This window comes from Pseudophryne corroboree, chromosome 2, assembly GCF_028390025.1.
Source record: "Pseudophryne corroboree isolate aPseCor3 chromosome 2, aPseCor3.hap2, whole genome shotgun sequence".
Classification (NCBI taxonomy): Eukaryota; Metazoa; Chordata; class Amphibia; order Anura; family Myobatrachidae; genus Pseudophryne; species Pseudophryne corroboree.
In genome coordinates this window covers 406,622,830-406,641,604 of record NC_086445.1, presented here as the reverse complement: position 1 = coordinate 406,641,604, position 18,775 = coordinate 406,622,830, and positions in this window count along the sequence as shown.

Below are 18,775 nucleotides of genomic sequence, written 5' to 3'. Positions count from 1 at the left end.
TTGGGTAGCAACTGACCATTTTCAAGGAGGGGTTGGAAAAACGCAGGTGTGTTTACAGGGAGGGATCCTGACGTCAGTTCCGGTCCCGGACAGGCTGAAGTGATCGCAGTGACTGAGTAAGTCCTGGGCTGGGCAGAGACTCCACAAAATCTGTTTCAGCAGCTCTGCTACACATGCGTTCGCACACTTGCACTGCTAAAATACACTCCTCCTGAAGCCGGCGACTATCTGATTGCAGCAGTGCAAAAATCGCTTTCTAGCGATCAGGTCTGAATTATCCCCTATAACCACTTGGATTTTTACCAGATAACATTTTCTATTTGTTTCAACACCATTTTGCTAACCCAATGTGATACTGGAACTCCCACAACAATGGCCTTCAAAAGAACAAAATAATTACAGTTAAAAAAAAAATCAGTAAGAATTGTTTTATTTTTTGTTTTTGAGGGTTTCGTGTGCAGACTGCAGAGTCTAAGGGGGACATGTACTAAGCAGTGATAACATTGGAGAAGTGAGCCAATGGAGAAGTTGCTCATGGCAACCAATCAGCATTGATGTAACATTTATAATTTGCATACTATAAAACTATACAGAGCAGCTTATTGGTTGCCATGGGCAACTTCTCCACTGGCTCACTTCTCCACTTTTATCACTGCTTAGTACATGTCCCCCTAAGTCACATATCCCCAATTTCTGCTGCTTGTTAACACAAATGTGATGCTGGCACTCACACAAAATCTTTTACATTTACAGATTTGGATATGCAATTGTAAATTGTCCTTGAAACCAGAAATATTGTGTTTGTTTGTTTGTTTGTTTGTTTGTGTGTGTAGTGAAGGGGTCTGCTGAGAAGACATTGAAGCAAACAGCCTACATATTTTTAGACATTTTCTATGTTCTTCTAAGCAATACAGTGTAATACACAATTCCAGCAGATTGTGCTCTGCAGATAGGTTGTACACATGGCTGGTGCTAGGGTGTCGGCGCCCTCTGGCAAACTCTAAATTTTGTGCCCTCCTACAAATACAGATATTGCAGCTCTGATCCTACCCACGTGCAGTTGCATCACGCTTGTGACTAGCTGCATCCGATACGTGGTTCATCAGGGATTTTGTTTCACCTGCCTCAAGCAGGCAAAACCAAATCCCAGGAAACAGCCCTGTAGCAACACAACACATCAGCAAGGTACAGTAGCAGAGCGGGGAGAGCGCCTGTTTAGCCCAGCTACTCCCTGCTTTGCAGACGTTGCTGAGCAGCTAGCACCGGTGACAGTGACAAAACACGAGGGGGATAGGGGGTTACACAGTGACAGTACACAAAGGGGGGTGACATAATGACAGAAAACAGAGGGGGGTGTTACACAGTGACAGAACACCGGGGGAGGTGACACAGTGACAGAACACAAAGGGGGTGACACAGTGACAGAACACAGAGGGGGTGACAAAGTGACAGAACACGGGTGTAGAGGAGACACAATGACAGGACATGGGGGGGGAGGTGACCCAGTGACAGAACACAGAGAGGGGGTGACCCAGTGAGAGAACACAGAGGGGGTGACAAAGTGACAGAACACGGGTGTAGAGGAGACACAATGACAGGACATGGGGGGGAGGTGACCCAGTGACAGAACACAGAGAGGGGGGTGACACAGTGACAGAACACAGAAGGGGGGGTGACACAGTGACAGAACACATAGGGGATAACACAGTGACAGAACACAGAGAGGGGGGAGACACAGTGACAGAACACAGAAGGGGGGGTGACACAGTGACAGAACACATAGGGGGATAACACAGTGACTGAACACAAAGGGGGGTGAAACAGTGGCAGAACACAGTGGGGGGTGACACAGTGAGAGAACACGGGGGGATGACAAAATGACAGAACACAGAGGGGGGTAACACAGTGACAGAACATGGGGAGAGGGAGTACAGAAAGACTTCCATATGTCTGCACTATCAATAAGATCCTGTCAGCCCCATGCCCTCAGCCGGGCCTTATGTCACCCACTGAACCTGTGTGTTGGGAAGCTAGGGGCGCAATACTCAGATTATATGCCCCCCCAACTTAAAAACAGTCTGACATCCCAGCCGACACACACACACACACACACACACACACACACACACACACACACACACACACACACACACACACACACACACACACTTTCTTTCTCTCACTCACTTTTTCCACCCACTTACTGTCTGTCTATCTAGCTAGCAGGCTGGCAGGCAGGATGGTTCTGTAGCAGTCTGGTCATGTGTAGCTCCGCCCCCTGAGGCCCCATGTAGCCACGCCCCCTGATGTCCTGTGTATCCCCACCCCTTTTCGGCTAAATAGTGACACTGCTGTTGTCACAGGTGAGGGGGAGGAGAAGGCTACAAGCTGCCAGTGCCGCTGCCTGTCTGGCGCAGCACTGCAGCAGCAGCTGGGGAGACACACAGGCAGCGCAGCAGTGCCAGAGATACAGAGTAAGGAGAGCACCTCTCCAGCCTGGCGCTTCCCTGCCCTCGCATCCCTTTGCTAAGTGAGTAGCACCGTGCCTCGTTGTACAGATTTATTTTCTACAGTAAGAATTAGAGCTAATCCAGCACACAGTGATTGATCACCCTTCATTGCCTACTCAGGTTGGGATTGGAATGCTGGCAGTCGGGATACCAGAGGTCAGAATACAGACCCCGGGATCCCAGCCGGCAGAATCCCAGCAGTGGGGCAAGTACAAGAAAGCCCCTTGCAGGCTCGTTGCGCTTGCCATGCTGCAGGCTCAGTTGCTCGCTGTGCTCGCCACAGGTTCTATTACCGCTCTATGGGTGTCATAGACACCCACGAGTGGGCATAGCCTCGGCCTACCTGTCGGTATTCTTGGTGGTTGGGTTCCCTGTGTTGGCATTCTGACCACCGGTTTCCCGACCGCTGGGATAGTAACTACATCCCGCCTTCTCATGTCCTCTCTGTAACTCACTTCGGCAGGCAGAGATCCGCATAGGCTCGAAGCCACATAAGCACCCGGAATTTTTGTGACATTTGGTGAAGGTAGGCAGGGCTAGCCTTAGTGATGGACAGTTGTGGTCAGGTGACCTAGGGTGCCTATTAGGTATGGGTAGGAGGAGTATATGCAGGGGTATATAGTCCTGGGGTAGGCAGCTATCTTCCTCTTGCCAGTTTTCTTCGGATGCAGTAAGGAGTTTCATTGCTGTACTGTGATTGCTTATTATTCCCTTTTCACCCCTCTGCATTTTACTCTGTGCTATGCCCTCTCTGTTCCCCCCTTGCACCATGCCCTGTCTGCGTAGAACAGCGCCCCCTCCCCGCCACCTTGCAGAGGCCGCCCGCCCGCTCACGGCGGCTGGTTACAGCCGGCCGCGTGTGCGCGTGGTCCCCCCCCTGCTGCACCGCCCGCAGGAGAGCTGTTGCTGCTCTCCCCGGGCGGCGGTGGCTCTCCTGCAGCTGCTGCGCTCGGAGCTCGGCGCGACGATGTGACGCCATCTGCTGGCCAGCTAATGGTACAGAAGATGGGGTCAGTTCACAGTACAATGGCCGCTTTGTTTACGGCAACGGGCAGTGGGTCTCAGGTTTCCTGCCGGCTGCATCGGTGGCGGTGGCCTGGTCTGGTGCGCTACAATTCCCGGTCATGACCTCCGGGGCGTCGCCTGAGTTTCGGGGGGGGTGGCCCCCCCTTTTCTGCGCCTTATTTGCTGCCGGCGTTTGCGCATTCGCAGGGCTCAGTAACATCTTGGCCCGTCCCGGCGGGTTCCGGGGTTGGCCCAGTTTTCGGGGCCTTACGTCTGGGCTGTTTTCTCCCGGGGCCCTCCCGCAGACGCGTTATTGGTCGGCGCCATTTCCGCAGGCTCCGTTCGCTTGGCACCCTGGTTTTGCCGCTCCGGCCACCTGGCCTCCCTCCTTTGGTGCGGCCATTGGCTCGGCGAGCGCTGAGTCCTTGGCCGTGCCTGCCCCCTTTTCCCAGCCCCCCCCTTTCTGCTTCCCCCCCTCCATTGCCTCCGGTTCCCCCTCCGGCGGCTGCCGTTTTTGTACCTCCCCTCCCCCCTACTGTCTCCCCATTAGGTGTCGATGTGTTAAGGGGGGTCTCTCCCCCGGGCGGATCGTCTGTAGCCATGGCGGTAGCAGCGTCCAGTGCAACGCAGAGGAGATTGGCAACACAGAGCGAGCAAGTGCGAACAGGCGAAGCTGGGGGATCTCGGGTCCCTGAAGACATGCTGTCCGGCCCCGCCGCCGCGTCCGAAGAGGTGGGAGGTCCTTCTGGAACTGGTGAGATAGTTAATCCTTCTTCTTCGGATAGTTCTTCTTCCAGCTCTTCTTCTGATACTAGGTCTTTCAGGTCCCCTAGGCGCCCGCGTAAATTAGCCAGGCTTATTGCGCATCGCATACACAAAAAAGATAGGAAGGCTAAGGGCAAGGGTTCGGCGGTCACGTCGGACCCTCCGCGTTTTATGGAAATGGTGTACTGCGCGAACACTGTGGTCACCAGAGGTTTGCGTAAACGGATGCGGGAAAAGATTAGGAAGGGTAAATATGTCGACATGTTCACCCTTACGGATGACATGCGGAAGGTTTTCGATAAGGCTAGGAAAGTCGGGGGCATTGGTGAAAATGCATTTCGCAATTTTCATCAGTGGCTCCGAGGGTTTTTAGTATTTACGGCATGCTACGCCGAGACGAGGCCGGCAGAGTATCATAACACGGTCAAATATTTATTCCTGGTGCACGAGATGTACTTGACCTCCAAGGGTTACGCGTGGCGGGACTACGACGAGAAATTCCATCGCAACCAAGACGGTAACTCGACTTTACCCTTGGGGTTTAAGGACGTTGAAGTGTGGCCGGAGGTCACGCAACATGGTAGGCCCCTCCCTGAGTCCCAAGGTGGTAAACCGGGTTTGGGTGTCCGGCCGAGCCCGACTCTGGGGAATAAAGGGAAATGCTTCGCTTTCAATGATGGCAAGTGTTCCCGGGGTTCTAACTGCCGTTTTCGCCACTCCTGCAAGGAGTGCGGCGGGGGGCACTCAGCCAAGGATTGCACTTCCACTCCTGGGTCCCGGCCCTCTGAGGCTGCCGAGGTGCATGGAAGTGGAAAGTAAGGTGTTTTCTCCCATTAACATCCCGGAATTGACCAAGTGGTTGGGTGCTTACCCTGACCTCACTTCCGGGCTGTTTTTGTTAGACGGTTTCCGTCACGGTTTCAGGCTCCCCATCCCGGATTCAGTCCTCATTGTCTCCAGGCGCAATTTGAAGTCCGCGCGCGATTTCCCTTCAGTGGTCTCCCGTAAGGTGCAGCTTGGGGCGCATGTGCAGCCCTTTCCCGTCCCCTCCTGTGCCCCGGCTGTGCATATCTCCTTTGGGGGTGGTTCCCAAGAAGGCCCCGGGTCAATTCCGCCTAATTCAACATTTGTCACCCCCCTGTGGCGGCTCCAGGGCCGGATTAACAAAGGGGCGGGTGGATCTGCAGCTCCAGGCCCGCCCATAAAAATAGGCCCACAGGTTCCACTGCTGCTGGAAACAGGAACAAAAATGTTTTTTCCTGTTACACAGCAAGTCAGTAGCACTAGAAAGCCTCAGCCAGAAGCCCTCCCTGTGTCAAAAGCTTTCTCTCCTCCCCTGCGCCGTGAAGTCACATTGGCGACCTCCCCAGTGGGCCCTGCTCCCCACCACCATGCAGAACAGCAGCAGCCTGCAGTGGACTTGCCTGCCGGGACGCAGGGTGACTTAGCCATTTGTCCGCTCCAGGACCCGACTGCAGGGCCGGCTAGTGGTGCTTGTGCTTGCTTAGCGTTAGGTTGCTTTTAGGTTTTTTCTCTCGAAGTGGGCGTGGCCACGGGCCCGTGAGTAGGCCACGCCCCCGACTGATCAGTCTGTCTACTGCTGTCTCCGGAAGGTTCAGTCAGTCAGTGTCACTGAGGAAAACGAGGGAGAGTGGGGGGGGGGGGGCTGTGGGGAACAGGGTATGTGTGTTGGAAAGGACAGACTAGGGGTGTGTGTAGGGACTGGGGTGAACAGAGTGTGTGTGTGTGTGTGGTGACTGAAGGGGGCAGGCTGTGTGTGAAGGGGGGCTGGGGGGGAACAGGCATTTTGTGTGTGTGTGTGTGTGTGTGTGTGTGTGTGTGTGTGTGTGTGTATGTGTGTGTGTGTGTGTGTGTGTGTTTAGGGGGGGAGGGGAAGGCTTTTTGTGTGTGGTGACATGGGCTTATTGCTGGGGTTAGTTGCATGCATAGACTATGGGTTGCTCACACTGGGGTCTATGCTCAGGCAGATGATCTGAAGCTCTGTGGACACACTCGGTACATGTGCAGTCGGCTGCACTATGTGCAGTGGGAGGGGCTTTGTTGGCAGAGTTGGAGTGTTGGCTACGGGGAGGGTCGCTGCTCGTCCAGCTCAGGGGATCCCGCCAGTGGTGGTTTTAGGTGTTGGCTAGCAGTCACCTCACCAGCGCCGTCAGCCCCCGTCTGCTACTTGCATCGCAATGCCCCCTGCTACTTCCTGCTACTGGCCAGCCGCCTCCCATCCTGTCCACTTCACGCTGCTCGCACCCCACCGCTTTCTCCTGCCGGCCACCCCCCTCTCCTGGCAGCTTCCTGCAGGCCGCCTCTTGCCAGTACTCCCCCTCAGCTTCACGCTGGGTAGAAGTATGAGAAGAACATAGAGCCAAGGAACCACAGGCGCCGGATGGTGAGTTATGTCTAGCTGGTGCAATTTGTATAATGGGCTACCTGGTACAATGTGTATAAGGGGGCTACCTGTGTATAATAGGCTCTACCTGGTGCAGTGTGTATAATGGCTAAATCTGTATATGGGGCTACCTGGTGCAATGTGTATAATGGGAAACCTAGTGCAATGTGTATAAGGGGCTACCTGTGTATAATAGGCTCTACCTGGTGCAGTGTGTATAATGGCCTACCTGGCACAACGTGTATAATGGCCTACCTGGTGCAATGTTTATAAGGGGCTACCAGGTGCAATGTGTATAATGGAAAACCTGTTGCCATGTGTACAATGGAAAACCTGGTGCAGTGTGTATAATGGGCTACCTGACGCAGTGTGTAAAAGGGGCTCTACCTGGCATATTGTGTATAAAGGGCTCTACCTGGCGTGTATAAGGGTTACTACTGTGTGGTGTAATATGACTGACGGACACTACTGTGTGGTGTAATGTGAATTGGTACTATTCTGTGGCCATGCCGCTTCCCTCGAGAAGCCCCTCCCCTACATTTTTGGCACGCGCAATCAGAGTGCACTGTCCCTCTTTTGAATGGGGAATAGGGGGGTACCAAAGGAAACGTTCACCCTGGGCGCCACAAAGTCTAGAACCAGTCCTGGAACCCGCCCCCCTCAGCAAACCCTGCCTCCATTGGGGCTGCTTACGGAGCTTTCGCCTCCTGGTTTTCCATCCTAATCTGCCCCTGGCAGCAATCAAGCTCTGCTCCATGAAGATGGCTCGGGAGATCGTGACTGAGCTATCTGGCTGCTGCTCATTGCTAAGGGAAGCCGGGATAAATAGCTGCTGCATAGACATAGGCATGCATCTCCCACCAACTGTAAGTTATACCACCCGCCGGCATATAACATCAGCAAGGCACCACAACACCGCAAGCCCACACTCAAAGCCGATCGTCTAGCTATTATCCCCAGAACACTGCTATACACGTGTTCCCCTAGTGCAGTGGTTCTCAAACTTCTTGGAGTCACGGCACCCTTGAGTAGCAGAACTGTTATTACGGCACCCCTAGGCCAAAAGTTTCTTATTGAGAAATTCAGAAAGAAATATTACATTAAGTAAATTGTGTTTGAACAGTATATCATCCTAAGGGTGTGTACACATGGTGAGATATTTTCTTTCGATTTTGTAGTCAAATTCGCAAGAAAAGTTAGTGCAGATCGCAAGGTGAAAATCACCTTGCGATCCCGATTCGATCCCGATGCGCGGTCCCGCCAGGTCGGCATCGGAAGAAAAGATAGACTGCGCAGGCAAGTCAATCCTTGCTAGATCGGTGTACTCACATGTTCATCTCACATGTCAATGACATCTCACATAAACCAAAATCTCACATAAGTCAAAATTGTAAGCACACATAGTCCATATCTCAAGAAAAGTTAGTCAAAATCAGTGCTATCTGGGCTGCGGGGTGTTCAAGGGAAATCACAAGTGAAAATCGGGCATAGCAAGGATCTCACCGTGTGCACACACCCTAAGATCTCACACCACCATTACCTCCAACCCAAGCAGCTTCCAACTCAGAGGTGATTGGCACTTTAGCGCATCTGCACACCACTAAAATTATATATATATATATATATATCCATTGTAGAAGAGCCGCACTCACATGTCGTTAATAATCACAGCTGCTGGGGTGCAAAATCCAGGAACAGGTCCTATCAGAACAAAGTTCCACGATACATGTGCACAAATAAGGTTGCACTCACCAGACTTCTCCAGGGTGAAATTGATAAATTTTAATCCAGACAGCACATACTCACAAACAGAAGGTCAACCTTCTGTTTGTGAGTATGTGCTGTCTGGATTAAAATCTATCAATTTCACCCTGGAGAAGTCTGGTGGGTGCATCCTTATTTGTGCACACACACATATATATATATATATATATATATATATATATATATATATGTAGATAGATAGATATAGTGAGAGAGAGAGAGAGAGAGAGAGATAGGTGTAGAAGAAATAATGGAAATGTTAGACCATCAGAAACAGCATAACCTACATCACATGCTGTAGTAATGGCTGTGAATCATATAGTCACTTGAAGTGTCAGGTGATTATATTCCGGACCAATTTCAAGACCACCAACAATTACAGCAGCCGCTTTCAAGCCAAAAAGTACCTGCAGTTACTTGTTGGCTTGAGAGCGGCTGCTGTAATTATTGGTAGCTTTGACTCAGGCAAGGGACAATGGGGGTCATTCCGAGTTGATCGTACGCTACCGATTTTCGCTGCACTGTGATCAGGTAGCTACTGCACATGCGTATGCACCACAATGCGCACGTGCATCGTACAGGTACAATGCAGATCGTTGCTGAGCGATAGATTTAACGAAGAATCCATACGCACAGACGATCGCAAGAAGATTGACAGGAAGAGGGCGTTTATGGGTGTCAACTGACCGTTTTCTGGGAGTGGTAGGGAAAACGCAGGCGGGTCCAAGCGTTTGGAGGGCGGGTGTCTGACGTCAATTCCGGCACTAAAAAGACTGAAGTGGTCGCAAGGGCTGAGTAAGTTCAGACCTACTCTGAAACTGCACAAAATGTTTTTGTAGAGGTCGGCTGCACAAGCGTTCACACACTTACAAAGTGAAAATACACTCCCCCATGGGTGGCGACTATGCGTTTGCACGGCTGCTAAAAACAGCTAGTGAGCGATTAACTCGGAATGAGGGCCAATGTGTGAAGGGCCCTGCGTGACCCAACCCCGCTGTTGCTGGTAACACCCCCTGCGACGGTCACAATAGGCCCTTCATAAATTTCAGCTCCAGGCCCATGTGATCCTTAATCTGGCACTGGGCGGCTCGGTCAACGACGCCATCCCGGCGGAATCTTGCAGGGTGCGGTACCAATCCTTTGATGAGGCCCTTCGGTTAGTCAAAACGGTGGGTCCCGGCGCCCTTATGGCCAAGCTGGACATTGAGTTCGCTTTCCGCCTGCTTCCCATTCACCCCGATTCCCTTTGTTTCTTAGGTTTTCGGTTAGGAGGGGGTTTCTACATCGACAGGTGCTTGCCTATGGGTTGTTCCATTTCTTGTGCCTACTTTGAGAAATTCAGTTCGTTTTTACATTGGTGCGTGGTGTCGGCCTCCGGTCACCTGGGTGTTGCCCACTACTTAGACGATTTTCTCTTTGTGGGTCCAAGGGATGGTTCGGTTTGCGGGGACATCCTGGGTTTAGCCCAGCGTTTGTTCGGTCGTCTAGGTGTGCCCGTGGCCTCGGATAAGACCGAGGGGCCCACGGTTTGTCTCAGTTATTTGGGCATTGAAATCGATTCGGGGGCCGGTTGCTGCCGGCTTCCCGCCGATAAGGTGCACAAATTGCTGGGTCTCATAGAACAATGCCTTCTCAGTCATAGGGTCAGATTACAACGGGTGCAGTCGTTACTTGGATCTTTTAATTTTGCGTGCAGAATCATACCCATGGGGCGCGTGTTCTGCCATAAACTTGAGAGGTCCATGGCGGGGGTTCGGAAACCTCACCATACGGTTTATATTTCGCGTGAGATTAGGGAGGATTTGCAAGTCTGGTCCGCTTTTTTGGTTTCCTTTAACCGGGAGGTGTTATGGCCAGCTGAGCGCTGTTCTAATGCCGCGTTGCAACTTTTTACTGATGCTCCCCGTGGTTCGGGCTTTGGGGCTTTTTTCAGGACGGAGTGGTGCGCCTTGGCCTTCGTCATGGGTTTCCCGCGGTTTCACAAAGAACTTGCTTCTTTTGGAATTGTTCCCGTTGATAGTGGCCGTCGAATTGTGGGCACTCAGCTTGTCGGATCGGAGTATTGTGTTCCGCTGCGACAATCTGGGGGTCGCACACGCTGTTAATAACCAACGCTCGTCCTCTCCGCAGGCGTTGCGCCTGTTGCGTTATTTAGTGCTTAAATGCTTGAGGCATAATATTCATTTCACGGCTGCGCATGTCCCGGGTGTTGACAATAGAATTGCTAATGCACTGTCGCGTTTTGAGTTCGGAAAGTTTTGGGAGCTGGTTCCTGATGTGGCGTTTGGGGGTTTACCGGTTCCACCCTTCCTGTGGAAACTTGTCGACTAAGGTGGCTGGTTGCCTCTGTTCGTTGACGGTTGGTGGCCGGGGGGCGGCAGTCGTGAACACTGCTGCAGTGAGTGGGTCTTGCCTATGCGAGTAAGACACCGGCTTGGGTTAAGGAAGCCCGGTTTCAGTTGGCTGGTCTTGCGACCTGGTTTCTGGGGAGTTCAATATTTTCGTTTGTTTTGCTGCGCCTGTTGCGCGAACCCAAAAACGTGTTTTACCTGTCGGTTCTTGAATGGCTAGCATTCAGGAATGGACGGTGTGAAGTGAATTTTAAAATTTTCCTCCGAGGGGGCCGAATTACAATTTTTTTGAGTTTTCTCCTTCACTTGGGTTATTTTGTTTGCATGTTTCTTGTTATGTCTGTATTTTGCATAGTTTGCTGACGGTAGGAATTTTCTTTTGCAGCTGCTTTGGATGTCTTGGATCAGATTTGGCTTATTGGCCATTCTTACATTTTTTGGGCGGAGAGGCATCCTATGGCAGGGCGAACAGGCAATTTCTTTGGGGACAAGGTAGTCAGATGGTTGGGCGTTAGAGGTTTGCGTTGGATGGGTTTACTTCGCCTGCTGTTTCGCCATGAACGAAGGTGGGGGCGGCCTGGCTGGATTGTCATTCACCTCGGGGGGAATGATATGGGTCGAGTCAAAGGCATCGACCTCATCCTGAGTATCAAGGCGGACTTGGCCGCGTTGCGAGCATCCTGGCCCCGAGTGACAGTTGTATGGTCTGACATAGTGCCCTGTTTTCACTGGCGGGGTGCTGTTCGTTTTTCTGCAATTGAGAAAGCTAGGAAGAAAGTTAATTCTGCGGTGTCAGTGTATGTGCAGGCGATAGGGGGTTTGGTTGTTAGGCACCCGCTTTTGGTTCTTCACAATGTGCAGTTTTATAGGGAAGATGGTGTTCACCTTTCCCCTGCGGGTATTGGTGTGTTTTTGGAGAGTATCTTCCGAGTTTTGTTGGGCTGAGTCTTTTCCTTTGGTTTTGGTGGGATGGCGGTCTGCGGTTTTTTGTTGAAAATCATTTTTGTGGCGGAAAGTCGCTACCAGCCAGCGGTCAAAGTTACAGCGGTCACTGTGGGGCACCCCCTTTTGATAGAACAGCGAGTGTGTCCTCCCCTTGCGGGTGGACTACGGATGTTCCCGTGGGGGTTCGTCCACGGCTCTGCTAGAGTAAGGGGGGTGAGTCCTGCACAGTGCGGGTTATGTTTAAGGAGGCGGTTGTGAGTCCCCTCCTAGTTTTTATTGGTTTATTATAGTTGACTGGTGCTGGTGAGTTGGTAGCGCTTTTTCTCGCCATCCTCCAATATTTAGTTTAAATGACAGGTCATCAAACAAAAAATACCAGTTTGACCTTTTAAATCTAGCAGTTGGTGTCTGTGTGGTTATTTCATAGTGATAAGCTAGCTAAGTTATAAATGTTAAGTGCGTCAGAATAAAGTCATGGGTGACTTATGCAGAACAGAGACCTGCAAATGTGACCTCACTTATTTATCCTTGAATCGTACTAGAGAGTCCAGTTTGGCACACAATGAAAATCGCCACCAAGCCATGCCATGCATGCTGTCTCTCAGTATTTTGTAGTGAACTTGTGTCTTTTTTGCACAGCTAATGTGAATCAAGCACAAATAATGCATACCCTGTACACCACTATTGGGTCTGCATGCTGGAACAATCCAACCAGGATGCTAATCTGAGAAAAGACAAGAGAAAAGGCTCCAATATGACTGAGCCTTGCATACAGTGTCAGACTGTGGCATGAAGGGCCCACCGGAGCAGTCCATATTTAGGGTTCTGATCATTTACCAGAGAGGATGTAGCCAGCCACCACATTGGCTTGCCTAACCATTAGAGAGTGCATGGGCTGGATAAATATATATAGTAAATGGTGCTAGTGTATGCATGATAATGTACCAGATTAATAACAGCAAGGCACTGTAGAAAATACACTGTAGTCCTGTGTAGTAATAGGTAGCAGAGGCATAACTAGCTATGGGCGAGAGGTGCTGTGCACACAGCGCAATGCGCTGTGGGGCGGAAAAATCTCTGCAAGCACCCGCCAGGCCATGCCACACTACTGCCTACCAGCCCACCATCGCCGCTTGTTATCTGTAGCCTGGCTCCCTCTCTCGCTGATAATACTAACATGTAGCTGGGAACGCTGCCCGCGCACTCTGCCCCCTTCCTCTGTTCGGACTCTTGAGACCAGAGTGACCTGCAAGGAGCATGCCTGGCGACGGGGGGAAGGGGGGTGTTCAAAGGGGATAAATGTATAGGGTCCCGAGGACAGAGGGGCCCTGTGGTTTAGGGACAGAAAAAAGTATTAAAAGTGCCTTTTAATACTGTTTTATAGTTGCCTGTCAACATAAAAAAAATACCTAACAGACTGGCCGCAACAAGCATTTTCCACCACCTCCCCGGCTCCTCCTCCCTCACCCTGTCACTTGGTCCGGTCCCTCCCTGTGATATCGGGCATTACGGAGAAGCTGTGCTGTGCCGGGCACTTCTCCCTGTCGTCCACCGCAGCGCACTCCATGGAGCAGCTTATAACACCAGTATGAGGACCTTATCTGTGTGGATCAGAACAACAACTGAATAGTTCCGTAGGGCGCACATTACTTAAAGAACTCCCTCCAAAAAAACAATGAAATCGCTCCTCTGCTCCAACAGGAGAGGGACAAGTTTAAATTGTTACATATTCTCTGTATTATGCTGGGTAATACAATGCCAATATACTGTATGTTTATTTTGACTCACATATATTAGGAGTAGAACACTTACATTTGTGTGTCTGCTATACATCAGTAGGTACGAAAACCTTAGTCTGACTATCCTGGCATACAAATCTCTGATAATATTCCATGACAATTTTGGCTACACAGGTTTGGGTTGGCTTTTCTGCCAGTAACGTACCTATCCAGCTTTGTAGATGAGCTACAGTAATCACATATTTTAAATATCAAAGTTACTATAAGTGCAGTTTGATACTTCTAAAGTAACTGTTTTGTTCTAATACTATTTCAGTCGTATTTCATGTGTTTGATATTTTTTTAGCTCTGATTATTTGTTTGTTTATTAACTTATTTTTAGCGTTCAATCAGATGCATAATGTGTTTAATACGTCTAGTGAAAGGTGGTGTTCTAAACACTGGACACCATTTCAGTGCCTGTGTATTAAACAATCATAAAGCTTAGGGATTGAATGCAGAGCCAACTCTAAAAATAGTTTGTGCAAATAATCAAAACACGTGTGCATGTGTATATTTGTATAGACACACACACACACGTGCACACACACACACACATATATATATATATATATACAGTATATATATATATATATATATATATATATATTCGATAGATAGATAGATTGACAGACAGACAGACAGACAGACAGACAGATAGTAGAGGGGTGGTGCTCTCCACTTTCAGATGAAAAAAAGGACACATTTTATTCTTTTAAGATAGCATACTCACCTCATTTTCTCTCATATGTTTTCAGTCCCAGTGGGACCTTCATCTGGAGGCACTACATCACAACATAGCATGTATGCATATCCCATAAGAATCCAGGAGCAAGGTCGGCTATGCCTATCTGGCTTCTTAAATAACCACCTATTCCTCAGTAAGGCCCCAAACCATTCACTTCCGCATTCCAACTAGTACGCATATTACATCCCTTTCCATAGGCAAATGCAGGGGGGTTTCTGGTTGCCTGGAAACCCCCCACCTCTTGGCAAGTGACTTAAATTATGACAACAATAGCAAAGGTATATAATACGTTTACTAGAGCTGCCGCCACATTGTGCTGTTAAAGGGACAGAGTGGAGCTGCTGCACATGCCCAGTGGTAGCAGCTTCTTCTACCAAGTTTGCTGTGTGTGTGGATCTGAGTCCTCAATCAGTTCACTGGACCAGAGAGTAGCTACCAAGACAGGAGCCTAACCATGATGTGGGAGAATGTGTGCTTAGAAAGTGCAGTACTTGCATCTATTACAGTATGTTTGTATATTTATTTATTTATTTATTTATTATGGCATGTTTAATCTTTTCCTGACCACTTATTTATATTATTGAAATTTTGCTAAAGCCTATACTACTGTATAGACCATCTATCGAGTTAAATATTAATACCGTATTCCATACAGTATACAGTGCATAAAATGACCAATGTTTACATTAAGGTCCAGGTTCGTTACTAGGTTCTTCTACCGCTCCCCCAAACTCCCACACTTGCTCTAATGTTCCACAGAATGAGAGATTCTGGATTGCATTTGAACCCCCCCCCCCCCCCTGTAGAAATCCTGCGTTTGCCCCTGTCTTTCTCCTCAAAGGACAAAGGCAAAACAGACCATCCACTGGGTAGTCACATACGAGTATATTTGTATCAATTCACCCCACAGGCGCATCCACTACAATATCACAGAAGCGCCACAACATGCTAGTTACCAGTGCCGTAACTAGACATTTTAGCGCTGTGTGCAAGATAAGGCACCGGTGCCCCTTCTATGTAAAAAAGGGGTAGTGTGCGCCATAGGCGTGAAAAAAAAATAGGGGTGTGGCTTCATGGGGAAGGGGTGTGGCCACAAAATAATACCAATTCATATTACATATTATAGTAGTCTCCATTATTCAAATTACGCCGCACAGTAGCACCACCACACCAGGTACAGCCCCTCACATTACGGCAGTCAGATTCCCCTTTTTACAAATTACGGCAGACAGATTCCCCTTTTACACATTACGGCAGACAGCATCCCCTTTTTACACATTATGGCAGACCGCGTCCCCCTTATTACACATTACGGCAGATAGTCCCCATTTTTACATATTACGGCAGACAGCGTCCCCTTTTTACACATTACGGCAGCCAGTCCCCCTTTTTACACATTACGACAGACTGTGTCTCCCTTTTTACACATTATGGCAGACAGCGTCCCCTTTTTACACATTACGGCAGACAGTGTCCCCCTTTTTACACATTACGGCAGACAGCGTCCCCCTTGTTGCACATTACTGCAGACAGCGTCCCCTTTTTACACATTACAGCAGTCAGCGTCCCTTTTTTTACACATTACAGCAGACAGAGTCCCCCTTTAACACATTAGGTAGACAGACCGATAGATAGATAGATAGATAGATAGATAGATAGATAGATAGATAGATAGACAGACAGACAAAAAGAATAGAATAGATGATACCATCTCTTCGCTGGCTCAGGCAGTCAGGCTCCTCAGTGCTGGCAGCTCCGGGGGTAGGGGAGATGGAGAAGGAGGGAGGGGGAGGAGGGAGCCGCAGCAGTGCGGTGTAATTGCTGATGGTTCCGCATGCAGCTGTCCCTTTCTTTCCGCACTGGCTGGCCACCACCGCTGTGAATGCTGGGATGAGGGAATCGCATCCCAGCATTCACAGCAGCGCCAGCCAGCCAATACGGAAGGAGAGGGACTGCTGCAGCGGCACCGCCACTAATTACATAGCACTGCTGCGACTCCCTCCCTCCTCCCCCTTCCTCCTCTTCCTTCTCCGCTGCTCCCTCTCCTCCTCCGGCACAGGTGGCTTGTAATGAGTCAATTTGACTCATTACAAGCCGCTGACTTTAGGGAATGGGGGCCATTGTGCCCTCAGTGCGAGTGCGCTGTGTGCCAGGCACACCTGGCACACACGTAGTTACGGCACTGCAAGTTACCCATGGCCATACAAAGTACATATGTAAACTAACGAACCCAGAGTTCACACCATTATTTCCGGCCGCTGGAGCGCAAATGACAATACTGTATGTAGCCACATAACATTGGGCTAGTCCTGTAGTTACCAGTCATTGAAACACAAGCCCCACGACTGGAAGTACCACAGGGGAGTAAGCCCCATAATAATATTTCTTAATCACGTATAGTAAATTAATGAAATCCATGGACTATTCCAATGTGACAGGTAATATTGTCAAATAAGGGGTGATGGTTTACTTATTGTATACATATACAGTAGCTACTCCGGGATCCCACTATATAAAACTGTTGAATAAGGGAGAAAAGGAGCCAGGTTGCATATCGAACACATCACATCTATCAAAAATCAGTATAAAAAACATACAGATTTACATATAAAACAAAAAAGTGTACATAAAATATATATCTATATATATCTATATATATATATATATATATATATATAGTAAAGAGAGGAAAATATACTCTCATACAAATATATATATATATATATTAGTGATGAGCGGGTTCGGTTTCTCGGAAACCGAACCCCCCCGAACTTCACCCTTTTTACACGGGTCTGAGCCATACTCGGATTCTCCCGTATGGCTCGGGTAACCCGAGCGTGCCCGAACGTCATCATCCCGCTGTCGGATTTTCGCGAGATTCGGATTCTATATAAGCAGCCGCGCGTCGCCGCCATTTTCACTCGTGCATTGGAAATGTTAGGGAGAGGACGTGGCTGGCGTCCTCTCCGTTATTGTTGAACTTGATTGTGCTGTGCACTATTGCTTAATTGTGGGGAGGGCTGGGGAGCAGCTGTATATAGGAGGAGTACAGTGCAGAGTTTTGCTGATCAGTGACCACCAGTTATCCGTTCTCTGCCTGAAAAAAACGCTCCATATCTATGCTATGTGCTGCATATATCTGTGCTCACACTGCTTAATTGTGGGGACTGGGGAGCAGCTGTATTATATAGCAGGAGTACAGTGCAGAGTTTTGCTGACAGTGACCACCAGTATACGTTGTCTGCCTGAAAAACACTCCATATCTGTGCTCAGTGTGCTGCTTTATTGTGGGGACTGGGGACCACAGTATAATATTATATAGGAGGAGTAGAGTGCAGAGTTTTGCTGACCAGTGACCACCTGTATATAATATATAGCATTACGGTACAGTAGGCCACTGCTGTACCTACCTCTGTGTCGTCATTAAGTATACTATCCATCTACATTCTATACCTGTGGTGCATTCTAGTTTTGCAGTTTGCTGACACAGTGACCACCAGTATACTATATATAGCAGTACGGAAGGCCACTGCTGTACCTACCTCTGTGTCGTCATTAAGTATACTATCCATCTACATTCTATACCTGTGGTGCATTTTAGTTTTGCAGTTTGCTGACACAGTGACCACCAGTATACTATATATAATAGCAGTACGGTACGGAAGGTCACTGCTGTACCTACCTCTGTGTCATCATTAAGTATACTATCCATCTACATTCTATACCTGTGGTGCATTTTAGTTTTGCAGTTTGCTGACACAGTGACCACCAGTATACTATATATAGCAGTACGGAAGGCCACTGCTGTACCTACCTCTGTGTCGTCATTAAGTATATTATCCATCTACATTCTATACCTGTGGTGCATTTTAGTTTTGCAGTTTGCTGACACAGTGACCACCAGTATACTATATATAGCAGTACGGAAGGCCACTGCTGTACCTACCTCTGTGTCGTCATTAAGTATACTATCCATCTACATTCTATACCTGTGGTGCATTTTAGTTTTGCAGTTTGCTGGCACAGTGACCACCAGTATACTATATATAATAGCAGTACGGTACGGAAGGTCACTGCTGTACCTACCTCTGTGTCATCATTAAGTATACTATCCATCTACATTCTATACCTGTGGTGCATTTTAGTTTTGCAGTTTGCTGACACAGTGACCACCAGTATACTATATACAGCAGTACGGAAGGCCACTGCTGTACCTACCTCTGTGTCGTCATTAAGTATACTATCCATCTACATTCTATACCTGTGGTGCATTTTAGTTTTGCAGTTTGCTGACACAGTGACCACCAGTATACTATATATAATAGCAGTACGGTACGGAAGGCCACTGCTGTACCTACCTCTGTGTCGTCATTAAGTATACTATCCATCTACATTCTATACCTGTGGTGCATTTTAGTTTTGCAGTTTGCTGACACAGTGACCACCAGTATACTATATATAGCAGTACGGAAGGCCACTGCTGTACCTACCTCTGTGTCGTCATT